The 15,108-nt window shown below is 46.4% G+C and overlaps 1 non-coding gene across 1 annotated transcript; it reads left to right on the top strand.

Annotated features, from left to right (window-relative positions):
• The first annotated feature begins 14,050 nt into the window (after positions 1 to 14,050).
• Positions 14,051 to 14,141, top strand: TRNAY-GUA (transfer RNA tyrosine (anticodon GUA)). Its single transcript is given in 2 exon segments — positions 14,051 to 14,087; positions 14,106 to 14,141. It is a non-coding gene; the product is annotated as a tRNA-Tyr (tRNA).
• Positions 14,142 to 15,108: the final 967 nt, after the last annotated feature.

Raw genomic sequence — 15,108 nt, 5'->3', positions numbered from 1 at the left:
ATATGGTGTATTGTCGAGCACCCTTTACGAAAGCCTGCCTGATCATTTGGTTGATTGAACTCAGATTGTCCAGTCTCTATTACTGATTTCCTTTGTGAATACCTTGTTGGCAAAGAAACATAGTGTATACTTTGTTGACAAAGAAATGTAAGCTGGTGGGCCTGCAATTTTTCAAGTCCTTGACGTCTCGATTGTAATGAATTAAGATAAAGTTAGCATTCTTCTAAGCTTCTGGCACACTCGAGGTCGTAAGGTATGGAGTATACAGAGTGGCTATTTTTCCTAGCACAATCACTCCTGCGTCCAGCAACAGATCTGCTGTTACCTGATCATGACTAGCTGCTTTCGCTTTTTGCATTGCTGGTAAGGCTTTTTTTTACTTCCTCTTTCTCTACTGACGTGATGTCCTATTGCTCTGCACTACTACCGCTATCATTAACGTTCGGATTACACTGGCTAATGTATAGATTTGTGCAGAACTCTTTGGCTACTTTAACTATCTTATTCTTATTGCTAATGACATTGCTTTCTGTCTTTTAGCGCATACATCTCGTTTTTGCCTTAAGCCTAGTTTCTTCTTTCCCGCTTTAAGGTACCTCCGTTCTTTAGAGCATGCTCCATTCCCTCCATAATAAACTTCCTCATGGCGGCTACCTTGCCCTTAATTATTAACTTTGACAGCTCTGGCAGTTCTGTTCTTCCTGTGGCGTTATGCGCTTTCATTCTTTGGCGTTTCTTAATCACACATTTCTTCTCCTGAGATCGCTTGCCAGCATTTTGTCGTACCATCCGAAGACCTACTTCTATTGCGCACTGGGTAATGACAGCTGTGGGATTATCATTCATGGTTTGAACAAGAAGATCCTTTTCCTCAGTTCACATCACATAACGTGGGCATAATGTGGGCTCGGCGGGACCACGGGGATCATGTCGCCAACCGAGAAATTCCTATTTTCTGTCCAGGTTACCCTGTTCGCCCTCGCCGATCTATCAACTTCAAGCACGTGTGGCCTCCCCAGCAAGCACGACAGCAAAGACGGCCCCAGTGACGAACGCTGCCGTTTATCGCTCACGGACATGCGCAGTGCCCTTCTCCTTGATTTTCCATCTTCAGTGACGTCGACAGCAAGGCGTATAAAAGACGGGCCTCAACGCTACTTCTTCAGTGGGCTCGGCGGGACCACGGGGATCATGTCGCCAACCGAGAAATTCCTATTTTCTGTCCGGGTTGGTGATGTTTTGTCATACAGAAATGATGAAAGGTTTCTTGTGGTTGTGCCGAGCCCAGATATGTTACTGCGTATTGCTTCCAACTGCTTTTGTGCACTGAAGTTATTGCTTTGCGGTGATGTCGAGCTCAACCCCGGGCCTGACAGAGTTGAATGTATGCTGCGCGAACTTTTGGCAGGGCAGATGGTAATAAGGGAAGACATCGAAGAAATCAGAGCCACGCAGACTTCGTTCTCAGACCGCCTGGACGCAATGAGTAGTAAAATATTGGATTTGGAAACTACAATGGGTCGAGTACAAATGCTGGAAGAAAGAATAAAGAAACTTGAAGAAATGCTGCAAGGTATAGAGAGTAACAAACGGTCCCAACAAGAAAAGATAACGGAGCTAGAAGACCGCAGCCGACGAAATAATCTCATTGTGTTCGGCATTGAGGAAAAAATCAATGAGACGATTGATGACGTCAAGAAAAAAGTACTGGAGGAAGTATTTCACGAACGCCTTGGTGTCGAGGTTAGCACCGTGGAAAGAATCCATAGACTAGGGAAGAAGCATGAAAATAAAATAAGAACAGTCATAGTAAGGTTCTTTGATTACAACGAAAAAATCCAGATATTCAAGAACTGTAAAAAACTGAAGGATACGGGTATGTCAGTTTCGGACGACATTTCTGCAAGCACGCTACGGAAACGGAAAAATCTCTGGGACAGCGCTAAACAAGAAAAGGATGCAGGTGCAAAGGTGCGGCTTGTGTATGATAAGATGATGATTGGTGACGACACATTTTACTGGGATGACGTGAAGTCATGCAGAATCAAACTAAAAAGAAAACAACTAAAGAACGACGGAAAGCCTGAATGACAAATTCGAAACGAAAGTGGTGATTTTATTCTGATTAATGTCAGCGCGCGAAGCCTCGTATATAAAACAACTTAGCTAGAACACTTGCTGATGCAATATGATCCCGAGATAGTGGTCGTGACAGAAACCGGTTGCGCCCGGAAATCCGGGACTGCGAGATACCACCCACTTACAAAATGGTTCGGAAATATCGTGACTCACGCGGTGGGGGCGTCGCCGTTATTTTGAAGGATGACGTTGATCTCGTAGTGATGGAAGGGAGCCCTGATAATGAAAGTATCTGGTGCAAATTCAACCTTTATGACGTGCCTTGTATACTTGGAGCAGTGTACAGGCCTCCCAGTTCCCCACTGCAGTTCCTACAATCAATTAAAGATTTTCTTTGTGACAGAGTTAAACCAAACACGCACATGATTATTGCAGGAGACTTTAATCTCCCTAATATTCGTTGGAACGATTATGACGTGGGTACTACAGATGCTAAACATGCCGAGGTATTGCTAGACATTGCATTTAATCGTGATTTAAAGCAAGTAGTACATCAAGCTACCCGCATTGGATCAAACCCACAGTCATTGCTTGACTTGATATTTGTGGATAGTAGGATTTCTAATTATGATGTTGGTGTTTCTGATGGGCTGTCCGACCACAGGCTCATATCGCTTTGTGTGAAAAACGTCTTACCACGGAAGGAAAGAGAGAAATTGTGTACATTAGAGATTTCTTGAAAGCTGATGATGTCAGCATTCTGGATTATTTAGAAATGTCACTGTACCGTTTTGACGGAGCTTATGATGTTAATGCACTGTGGGAGGAATTTAAGAATATAGTTAGTTATTGCATAGAAAACTTCATTCCGAAAAAAATAAAGAGAGTTAGGAAAAGTAACCCTTGGGTAAACAGAGAAATCGTTCAGCTCAAGCGAAGAATTAGACGTAGGAGGCGAAACAAATTCAGAAATAACACTGAGATATCTTCATTGTCCGGGATTCTTAAAGGGCAACTCCGGCGATTTTTCGATGTGCATCGATTGAAATGAAATTTTAAGTCTGTATTCTTTATGATAGTTTGATGACTCATGTAAAATTTCGCACCTGAAACCAGCGTAGTTTTTCCGCAAGCGAATTTTGAAGAAAAGCGCTCCTCGACGCGAGCTGACGCGAGCGGCACCCACTGACCGAGCAACTTCTACAGGCCACCCTGTTCTGTGACGTCACTGGCGGGGCGGCGTGTCAAGCTGGTTGGGCGCGCGCTGGCGCTGGCAGTGTAGGGGAAAACTGAAAATTGGTTTTGAGGAAAGTAAATGACGCAGTAATGGACACCCTAACCGCGACGTAAGGGGGAGTGAAAGAAGAAAGGAAGAAAGAGGTCCGTAGTGGAGCTCTCCGGAATTATTTCGACCACCTGTGCAATTTCGCGCCATCTCAACGTGCCTGATGTGATGTGTACGCCAGAGTGATGGGTCACGGCAACTTCTGTTGTGCTGTGGGGTGCACAAATTCTTGATCTGTGACAACAGCCGTGATCCAGCGTAGGTTTCCTAGCGATAAGAACCTTCGCGACAAGTTGGTGAGAGCTGTCCGCCGTGTAAACTATTCTCCGAGGAAGCATTCCCGCTTGTGCTCGGAACATTTAGCGCCAGATTGCTATGAAGACAGCGTGTACTTCAAAGAGAGCTTTGGACTCGCTAAGGCTTCGTTCAACTGGCGCTTGAAGGCATATTCTGTGCCAACGTTATTCTAGTACAACCGTCTATCGCAGCGGCCAGTTGAACGAAGCGCGGCCGTCAAGAAAAAGCGGTATGTTGGATTGTAGAACTGTAGCTGGCGTGAACTCACTTCCAAAAGCTCGCCGTCGAGATAGAGCTTCGCAGAGAGGACTGTTGGTGATGCATGCCCCTGTAAGGACGTTGTGCACCGCGGCAATGTTCCGGCAGCAGACTCTTTCATCAGGCTGGGTCGGCCGGCACTGGCCACACGAACAGCTGTCGGCGGGAGCATCTCATTAACTTTAGTTCTGACGACTCTGTCACAAATGCATGCATGAGAAATGACTCAAGTAATCACTTCTCCGAGTTCAGACCGTCTCCGTGCTGCAGGTGACGCGGCCTGAGGTGTGACTCGATCGGCTGGCTCGCGCGGCGGTGGATCATACCTGAAAGGCGACTAGTCCAGTCCAAAATCGTCGAATGAGTCGTCTTCTAAAGACTCGCTGGTCTCGGAAAAGCTGTCCTCCGCGCTTTCAGTCATGTCGACAGCGCGGCTCAGGGTAGTTGCGATATCTTCGGGGACCTCTAAGCGCGGCGAACCCGCTCGTGACGTCACAGTCAATACCGCACGGAGGCACCTCCCCGGTTTCGGTTTCGAGTTCTGCGTTTTTTGCTGTTTAAAAATTACTTTACGGTTGCTTTTGAAAACCTCGTATCGTACACATTACAGGAGGTTCTTAGGAACACAAAACAGCCATTAACTTAAAATGGCTGAAAAATCGCCGGAGTTGCCCTTTAAGGAGAAGTTAGAGTGCAAAAGAAAATGATTACTGCAATACACTAACAAACTTTATGAAGCAAGCACCGCAGCGGTTTTGGCGTCATCTTGTTCCGTCAAAGAAACAATTGATTATATTTTAGATGATGGATGCGTGATTAGTGATCCGTGTGCTATAGCCCATAAGTGTAATGCATTTTTCCATTCCGTATTCGACCGACCACAAACATTGACTGTAAACTTGAATGAACTTGATGTTGAAAGACACGTGTCTATGGAAGACGTTATTCTTTCCGAAGAAGTAATTCTTTCACTTTTACTGAGTTTAGACACCAAAAAGTCAGCTGGTCCAGATGGCATTGCTAACGAATTTTTGAAACGCTATGCGGAATGGATCGCGAAGTACCTTGTTGTCATCTTTGAAGCATCTCTAGAACAGCACAGTTTGCCTGCCGACTGGTTACGGGCAAGAGTTGTCCCAATCCACAAATCTGGGAACAAATACAATGTTGGAAATTATAGGCCGATTTCAATAACTTGCACATGTTGTAAAATCCTGGAGCATATCTTATCAAAAGCATGTTTCACTATTTCGAGAATTCTGATATCTTCACTGCAAATCAGCATGGCTTCAGACAACGCCTGTCAACAGTTACGCAGCTCACTGAAACAATTCATGATTTCGCATACGCGATTGACAATAGAAGCCAGATTGACGCTATATGCTTAGACTTATCGAAAGCGTTTGACCGGGTCGCGCGTTCTGAGCTGCTCACAAAACTTTGTTATCTTGGCGTTAACAAAAACATTGTTATGTGGATAAAGTCTTACCTGGCAGAAAGAACGCAGTTCGTAGAAGTACGTGGCGCAAAATCTTGTATGTTGCCAGTCACTTCGGGAGTTCCCCAGGGATCTGTTCTCGATCCGGTTTTATTCTTAAGTTATATTAATGACATTGTCGAAAGTCTGAACACAAAAATTACAGTCCGTCTATTTGCAGGTGATTGCCTCATTTATTCAACAATTTCAAGTCAAGAAGATCAGGCATTGTTGAACCAGGGTTTAAACAGTATACAAGAGTGGTGTACCAGATGGAAAATGAAAATAAATCATGATAAAACTGTTTTTGCAAGATAACTAGGAACACTAAAAATATTTTCCCTTTCGACTACCAGATAGACGGCAAGCCTGTAACACGTGTCAGGCATTTCAAATATTTAGGCGTGACCATATGTGAGGATTTGAATTGGAAATTGCATGTCAATAACATATGTGCATCAGCTGAGAAAAAACTTTGGTATTTGAAACGCAAACTTCGACTTGCACCAGCAGATCTCCGACTCACTGCATACGTGACTTTAGTACGACCCAAGTTAGAATATGCAAGTGTTGTATGGAATCCTTTTAGAAAAAACCAAATAGATAAAATTGAAAAAATTCAGCGACGGGCTGCAAGGTTCATACTCTCAAAATACAGGCCAACAGACTCAGTCACGGAAATGCTTGATAAATTAAACTGCCGCAACTTTCCCAACGACTAAAAATAGCCAGACTAAAGTTCATGTATCTAATAAGTAAAGGCCAATTCAATTTCAACACAGAACGGTACCTTCAAACACGATCATCACGTCCTGTACGCGGTAGCCATCCTAGGCAGTTCCTTCCTCTACAGGTAAGAACAGATACGTTTAAGTTTTCGTGTTTTCCAAGAACAATTGAACTCTGGAATACCATACCATACGACATAATAGAAATCAATCCCCTTGAGCAATTTGAACACTCTATCCTCCACGACTTCGCTGCTGATACATTAACAGTATAGCAGTCAGACAGGTACCCCTTCCTCCTCTTTATTGTTATTTTTATTTACGAAGTGCGCTGTAACCTGAAATGTAGCACCTTTGATAGCCCTGTAACCCCAATTTTTGATGTTACCTTTCTACTATTGTGTTCTTGTATGGCGAGCTGACTGGAAGTGTATCCATGAAGAAAATTGTGTATATAGAAAACTGGCGCTGGCTTGAATTGTGCACTTATGTCGCATTTACTGCACTGTGTTTGTGTTGTATAAAAAAAAAGTCATTGAATTCCCACCCTGTATCGGCCCAAAAAGGGCTAACAGTATCAATAAATAAATAAATAAATAAATAAATAAATAAATAAATAAATAAATAAATAAATAAATAAATAAATAAATAAATAAATAAATAAATAAATAAATAAATAAATAAATAAATAAATAAATGCCAGAAGATAGACGGGATGCCCGTTGTACCAAACCCGTGTGCGGAGCAATGTGAGGCAGTGCTCTCCAGCGATCGCCGGGTCGAACAAGAAGGTCTGACTCGGCGAGCACAACTGGCAGCAGCATCCAGCGGAGCCCTGGACTAAGGGAAACCGACCGTTTGGCAAGATGGACAAAGCCATCTGAACACCTCAGGAGACTAGCGAATCTACAGCTCAATAAAGTTTTTCACTCACTCACTCACTCACTCACTCACTCACTCACTCACTCACTCACTCACTCACTCACTCACTCACTCACTCACTCACTCACTCACTCACTCACTCACTCACTCACTCACTCACTCACTCACTCACTCACTCACTCACTCACTCACTCACTCACTCACTCACTCACTCACTCACTCACTCACTCACTCACTCACTCACTCACTCACTCACTCACTCACTCACTCACTCACTCACTCACTCACTCACTCACTCACTCACTCACTCACTCACTCACTCACTCACTCACTCACTCACTCACTCACTCACTCACTCACTCACTCACTCACTCACTCACTCACTCACTCACTCCTTAGTTAGATCCGAATATCTGCTATGCAGCCATATCGTGAATTCCTCTACTTTCATTCTTACAGCTAACTCCACGATCGGCTTCTGATTCAGTAGTTTCTTCCGTTCCCTCTTCATGTCCAAGCGCATTCCAGACCTTACCGTTCTGTGGACGCTGCCACTCCTCTTCCGAGGACCTCCGCATCCTGCACGAAGCCAAGGTGAGCAAATAGTGTGAAATATAGTTCAACTGCAGCCTCACTATTGGGCCCCTTCCAGGTACACTTCCTGTTCTCTGTTTTGCGGAGTACACTCTACTCATGGGGGACATCAGTACGCACGTAGGTAAAAAGCAGGTCGGAAGCCAGGCGGATGTCGACTGTGGCTGTGGCTCCAAAAATAGCAGGGGGGAATTAATAATAGAGTTCACAGAGGGAAATAATTTATGAATTATTATTACTTGGCTGGTATTCTTGCAGTATATTGTACTGAGATTAGTTTATTGACTGAGTGATTTACCAAACCTTCATTCGGGGAGGAGAGAAGACGGGGTGTTGGGATGGCTTCTAGCTGGCGTATCTGGCGGACGTCCAAAGCAGTCGTCGATGACAACTTCCACGTCGGAGGTTCTTGCCCCTGACAACTCTCTCTCTCTCTCTCACACACACACACACACACACACACACACACACACACACACACACACACACACACACACACACACACACACACACACACACACACACACACACACACACACACACACACACACACACACACACACACACACACACACACACACGCACGCACGCACGCACGCACGCACGCACGCAAACACGCACGCACGCACGCGCGCGCGCACGCGCGCACACACACACACACACACACACACACACACACACACACACGCACGCACACACACACGCACACGCACACGCACACGCACGCACACACGCACGCACGCACGCGCACACGCACACACGCACACAAACACGCACGCACGCGCGCACGCACGCACGCACACGCGCACGCACGCACACGCACGCACGCACACGCACACGCGCACGGGAGGCTCATTGCTCAAGTAGTACAGACGCTGGAATCGTTCAAAGCGTGCTGTAGCCAAACAGACAGTATTTATGACGAATGGGACAATGTGTCCACCAAGGGCGGGCTTTGCTAAAAAATTAGTCCCCTCATTCTAACCAAGGCCACAGAGCCCAGGGACCGAGGAAAAGCGTATTTCTGCAATATGTGGTGGAATAATAAAAACTGAAGGGAACATGTCATAGGAGTACCCCTCGATTTTTCACACGCTCTCAAGACGGAAAGGCTGTCTGAATCTATAATTACCTGTGAGATACTGCAGGGGATCCTTATTAACGCCAAGTAAATGGCGAGAAACTCAGCGAAAAAAACAGTCGTATAATCAGTGGCCCGAAACGAGTTAACTGTAATCCAGAGCGCTTGAGTAAATGCCAATGGCTGCCTTTTCATGTTACTGGGAGGTGTCTGTAAAAACTGCAGTATGGTTAGGAAAATTATCTAGATAATGCTCTATAAGCCCATTCAACACATTGACAGGAAGCTTCTTAGCATTCGCTTGGTGAGAATCGTCAAAGAAGACTACCGTATCAGCCCGCCGGTCGTTAACTTGCACAAAAGAATTTAATGATGCAGACATTTTTGACAACAGGAAATTAATGAACGCAATCTGAGGGAGCTTATACGTAGGCCAAATAATACCAAATGCGAGAGTTGGGTTCGTTGTAAATATGGGGTTAGTCAATCCACGAACAGGATCCAAAGACCTTAAAAACGTCCACACAGTGAGAAGCTGGAACCGCGAATTTAGATCACGTATCCCCGCCTCCAAGTACTGCACAGGATTAGCCACTGTTTTAGGCATACCTAAGCAAAGGCGAGGAGCGCGTCACTGCATTATAAACAGGGGTTCAAGCTTGCTCCTTGGGCACCCTGAAAAAGGAACGGAGCCGAAGTCAAGCACACAATCAACTTGAGGAGTTAGGATAGAGTGATACGACAAAGAAGTGTAAAGTGGGGATGCCTATGGGAAGACAACGACGGCAATGGACGCTTTTTCTTTCTCGTTTTGCTCTTTTTTGTTAGGTTGTTTCAACGTTTCTAGAAGAACGTTGGGCTGTTTAGCCACTTTAGTTTGTCCTATTTTATTTTTTATTTTCTTCTGATTTCCGCGGTCGGCATTGTCCATCAATTATGCGTTTTTCACGAGCGCATGGGAAACTCGAATGGAGGTTCGTAGCTTGCCGTTAGTTATGTTAGTATGCACTGGCGCACTGCCGCTCCGCGGCTGAGATGGATGGCCGCTGGCCTCCATGATTGATGCGCACATAGCAAACGAATTACTGCTCCATAAGCATGTTTTCTTCGCGTCTCGCATTGACGTTTGGAATTCACGTGGATCGCAGATTCAGCCTCTCGGGCCCGACAGCCGCACAGAACTACGTCGTAAACGTAAAACTACGTCGTAAACGTAAAACTACGTCGTAAACGTAAAATTCGACACGAAAGTACCTGCTAGCTGACACGTGATAGGGAGCGCTTCATTAGTGTTGGGTCTAAGGCCCCTGTATGTTCCAAAGGTAGCGCAAACCACTGTTCAAATAGGAAAAGAGAATTTACTCCCTGCCCTCTACCCTTCTCCTGAATTCTTCGCCGTTTTCTTTTCTCCGATTGGATGGGGCTTCATACTTGACGAAGAACCCGCGCGGATTTCGTTATCGCTAAGTTATCGCGGGAAAACGGCGCCATTAGTAAGCGTAGAAGCACCGCGACACATGTGAGCAGAGTGTGAGCGCAGGATTACTACATTTTTGTAGACACGATCGACTGCAGCACGATGCTGACTTGCTGTGCTGTTGGTTGTTCGAATAGCATTGCCAAGGGGGGCAAGCTTTTTGCGGTCCCTCGTGGCAAACGAAACCACAAACGGCGAGCGATATGGCTCCACCGTATCGGAAGAAATTTCACTGGCACCGAGGGAGGCTCTGGGAAGTAAGTCGATCGCTACTAAACCCTTTTGTGTATACATGCTCCTGGAAGCCTTTCAGATCAACGGAAGCTTAATACTGACGCTTAGCTTGAACGAAAAAAAAAAGCATCGCAACATTACCGGCCGCGTTCTCTCGCGCGGTCTCGATACCTATGAAAGCGACATTGTTCTAGCTGGCTCGTATTGGACAGCGGGTACCTGAAACTGCCGACAGTATATTACAGCAGAATATTTACTGTTTCCGATTTTCTTTCAATTTGCGAACATTTCTGCACATTCCCGAGAATCAGTTATTAAAGTAGTTTGGTTTCTCCATAGATTTCACGAAATTTGGTTCACATAAATGTCTAAGCCGTGTTGTGCGAACATAGTTTGATGTAGCTCTTTGTTTTCGTGAATGCGTCCTGTAAACAGAACACTATTCAATTCCAAGAAACAATCAGCAGTAGTAAAGTCTGCTTAGGATTCTGTTTAACTTGTTCTGCCTTTCGTTTTTCTCGTATGACCGCCGCATATTCTGCTAATAGCTGAAGGTACTACATACCTTATGAAGATATCCTACGTACGAACAGCATTGTGAAAATGCGCCCAGAACAGTAGCGTTTCAAGCAAGCGCTTCAACGCTCCCCATGCAATACGAAACGAAGCGGGCCGCTCACTAATGGCGGCCGAGAGGGGGGGGGGGGGGCGAGGAGGAAACGTCAAGGAGAGGGTAAGTTTGCGCTACCTTTGAAAAATACAGGGGCCTTAGTTGTGTTCTTTTTGTGTCGGCATCTGACAACACAGCGCACGGTGCAAAACTTAGTGCGCTAGATTGGTAGGGATCGAGGTTACTGCGCCAGTTCGCGAGCTTGTAGTGTCCCCCTGGCGCAAGCACAGATTTCGCGTCTTTCACGTTGTGATGACGCCGATACAAAGAGTGACGTTCGTTTACACGTAGTTATGTGCGGCTATCGCGCCCAGCGATTACCGGCCGAATCTTTGAAGCACGCGGATTGCAAACGGCAGTCGCAATGCCATACAAGAAGAAAACTTGTTTGAGGAGCAGGAGTTCGTGTTATCCACCTCGTTCGCTGGTATGAGGGCGCGACCGCTCAGGATCATGAAGCGCCACCTGGGCCTGAACCGGTCGGTAGCCGTCTGTTCCACCAGTTCAAGAATGGCAGCGCAAAGCCGTAGTTGCATGCTCTTTTGCGGCTTCAGGCGGATTGCACACGTGGAAGAGTTTCTTAAAGGCCGCAGCGTGAAACTTGGCAAACAATTGTTTAACGCGCAGGATGTTTACGGCGTCCGAGAAGAGCTTTCGAGTGTCATGGGGCCGTCAGAGACCATAGGAAAATGCGTGGCGGAAATGAAGAGCGTCGATTACGCCGCGCGGCTTGAGGTAAGCACCTTCGGGTTAGCTAACACGTGCGCACGTGCCTGAGCTCTTAATATGGTTCCTTAGCTTTCGGGAGGCGATCGGAAGATCGTGAGGGCTGGCGTAAGCACGCTGCGGCGCTGGCTGTTCATATAAGCAACCACCTCCATACGTCGTGCACGGACCTGCCATGTGCGTGGAACAAGCCGCCATCCTGCCCTACGCCCAACACGAAGAAATTGGTCAAGGACCTATTTCCAAGTAACAGTGATTGATCTTTCCCACCACAATAATCAAATTTAGCGCGTTTTCAAGAACTCTAATTTAGGACGACCTCTGCCAACGCCCGTACTGCAGCCACTTGACCCAGCCGTCGTTCACGAGCAGTTTCCGGACCTCAGCTGCACATTCAGACATGTCCTTGATCATGAAAATGTCATGGTCAAAGAGCAAGGAACTCCACCCTAAGATGCTGTTGAGACAACAGGCCCCTCAAACGCTCACCTGATAAGGAGGATTTTAAAAAACGAGCGACACCGGTTCAGTGCGTTTGAGGTAGTATCTGTGTCACCCCTAAAGCTGAAAAGATGCAACGTGCGGTCAGCACTGTCCACCACAGAAAAAACCCTTTATGAGAAGTGTGTGTGGAGAAATCTTGACGAGATAGTTGACATTGCTTAAGTAATCAAAGGTCAAGCAGCTATGAAAAGGTTTGTTAATGCTTTAAACTTGACGTGCGACTTCTTAGTGTGTGTGTATAGGAATTTCATGCGTGATTTATTACAGGTGGCATCTAGAAAGACACCTCCGAGTGACAAGCTCCGCAGCACATCGGATTAAAACCAGGACGAGCGCATTTGAAGCCCTGGCAGACGGCGTTGTAGGGAAGAAGATGTTTTCATCTGCAGCTACCTCCTGCAGCTTGGGTAGCCGCCGCTGGAACCGACTGGTTTCGTCGCTGAGCTGTAGAAAATTTGGGCGAGCAAGGACGTTAGTGCACAACACAACCTAAACTGCGTGAGCCGTCCGCAAACCAGCCAAAAAAGAGAAACAAACTTTGCAACGTAAGCTAAACAAACTTAGCAGTGTAAGGCAACAAAAACAGAGCTCCGAAAGAAAGTAGCGCCGAAAAGGACAACACACAGCGAACGAGACGGGACAGGCGCAACTTCCAACTGTTTATTCACCGCGAGTGCGAAGGAATGTAAAGAAACAATCAGGAGGGGGAGCAAGAACGACACATGCGCTCGAGCATTGTACAAAAACGGAAAAGATAAGATAACAGAGCTTTTTGTCCCGCATGATTTAAACGGCACATCCCTAGCCCTTCTGTAGTGCACACGTGTCGAATATCTCCAGCTCTGATTCTGGTAAGGCGCCGTCACCCCTTCCGTAGCACGACGGCAATATGCTTGGCACGTAAGCAGGCTGATTGGCGATGCTGCTTTTGCGATTTCCCACGAAATGGGCGCTGCAGAAGCCTGTTGGACCCCGCACCGGTTGCCACAATTCTCCATCCAGGCTCTCGATGACAAAAAAAAAAAAATGCGCCTACTTTGCAATTTTTACCGCAAACGGGAAGAATGGCAAAGCTCCGAAACAAACGAAGGCATTGTCGACCTTGCACGCGGCACCGCTCTGCTCCAGCGTTCTCTCCGCTCGTCCTCCACGGGAATCGATAAAACCCACTCTTGGAAGCTACTTGGCAGCATTGGCGCAGCTGTTATGGCATCCGCACACGCAACAGTATACCGAAGTGACCTTGTTTCGCCTAGCACTCAGGGCTGTACCTCAGGGCTGTAAGGAAGGAGAGGGGAGGGGGAGGGAGGGAGGGAGAATTGCGTTTGCAAAATTCTAAAAAGTGATGCGGCTATAAATAACGGCCAGCTACAAATTCTACATTTGTATTTGTCATGTGCTTGTGAAAAAACATAATTGTATGTATAATGACAACCGCTGCAATCTGATGAAAATAAATCAATAAAATAGGACAAACTTAAAAGGCAAAAAACCCTAACAAGACAAAGCAAAACGACAAAGAATAATATCCCGATGTAAAACGCTGGCCAATCCCCCGCCGTGGGTATGTGCCATTCAGCCCGAGGACATCATCATCATCAACGCCAGGATAGTGAAATGGAGCGCAAGGCACCCGAGGCCATAGTCCCATCAAGGGTAAACATAATCTATAATCTGGCATGGTGAATTCTGAATGAGGGGGGGGGGGGGGCTGTACACGGCACACTTGAGGCAAAGAAACCGATTTCGAATCCGTCGCCGTCGATAGCTCAGTTGGTAGAGCGGTGGACTGTAGAGGTTTCTTGCTACGGACATCCATAGGTAGCTGGTTCGAATCCGGCTCGACGGAGGGCGTTTTTATTTTTAGCTCCAAGCGCATGTTTTCAAAGCGAAAACCGGACGGCAGCTACAAGAAGGAACAGAAGACATTGGTAGTCGTTTGAATGGAGTGGCAGTTATTCTGCAAGGGCACCAAGCCGCGTTGCATACCCGCTGCGCTAGTCACTGCCTGAACCTGGCGTTCTGTGATTCGTGCACTCTTTTCGACATCCGTAATGCCATTGGGGCCGTCCGGGAAATGTGTGCGTTTTTTGGAAAGTCTGCTCAAATGGCAACTCTACCTAAAAGAACGATCACCCGAAAAAACACACGGAAGGCAAAAGAGCGGCTGCACGCGTTCTAGGAGACTTGGTGGGTGGAGTGGAACGAAGCCACCCAGACATTTCTCGAACTCTTTCTTGCGGTTGTTGCAGCTCTCAAAAACTTTCAAGAAGGAAACGCAGAAACAGCCATTAAACCACACCATCTCTTGATGTGCGTACTAACGGCCTTATTTTGTGGTAACAATTTCTATATGCGCAAGGTTTTTGCCCCTAACGCTTCTGTTGTCAACGCAGCTTCGGTGCCCGCCAGTCGACTTATTTCAGAAGATAGCCCATCTGGAGAAAGGTTGAAGGCTGCTTTTGTCGAGCTGCGAGAGAAGAGGTATCCGACGATACTTAAAACAATGAAACAACTGTTCGGGCAAGTAGGTATACAGCTTGAAAAGCCCCTTTTGATCGCAAGCGAAGGGAACTTAAGGAACATTGCAATGTCAGCTGTGAGTAGCACTTTAGGCTGCTCTTTGTATTCCTTCCCTTCCTTGAACACTTCCACGCGCAGCTTTCGGAGTGATTCAGAGAGCAAATGAGTGCCATTGAGCTTCTTTCTGCACTGCTACCCGAAAACATCGCCAGAGCGGAATAAGTTATAGAGCCAGAAAAAAATTTCGTTAAAACATTAAGTTGGGCTAGTTGGTAACGGCTTGAAAGAATCAT

Source organism: Amblyomma mixtum, chromosome 3, assembly GCF_055824585.1.
Source record: "Amblyomma mixtum isolate Tamu chromosome 3, ASM5582458v1, whole genome shotgun sequence".
NCBI lineage: Eukaryota > Metazoa > Arthropoda > Arachnida > Ixodida > Ixodidae > Amblyomma > Amblyomma mixtum.
Note: the sequence above shows the minus strand (reverse complement) of the source record. Positions and strands in the feature narration are given on the sequence as shown.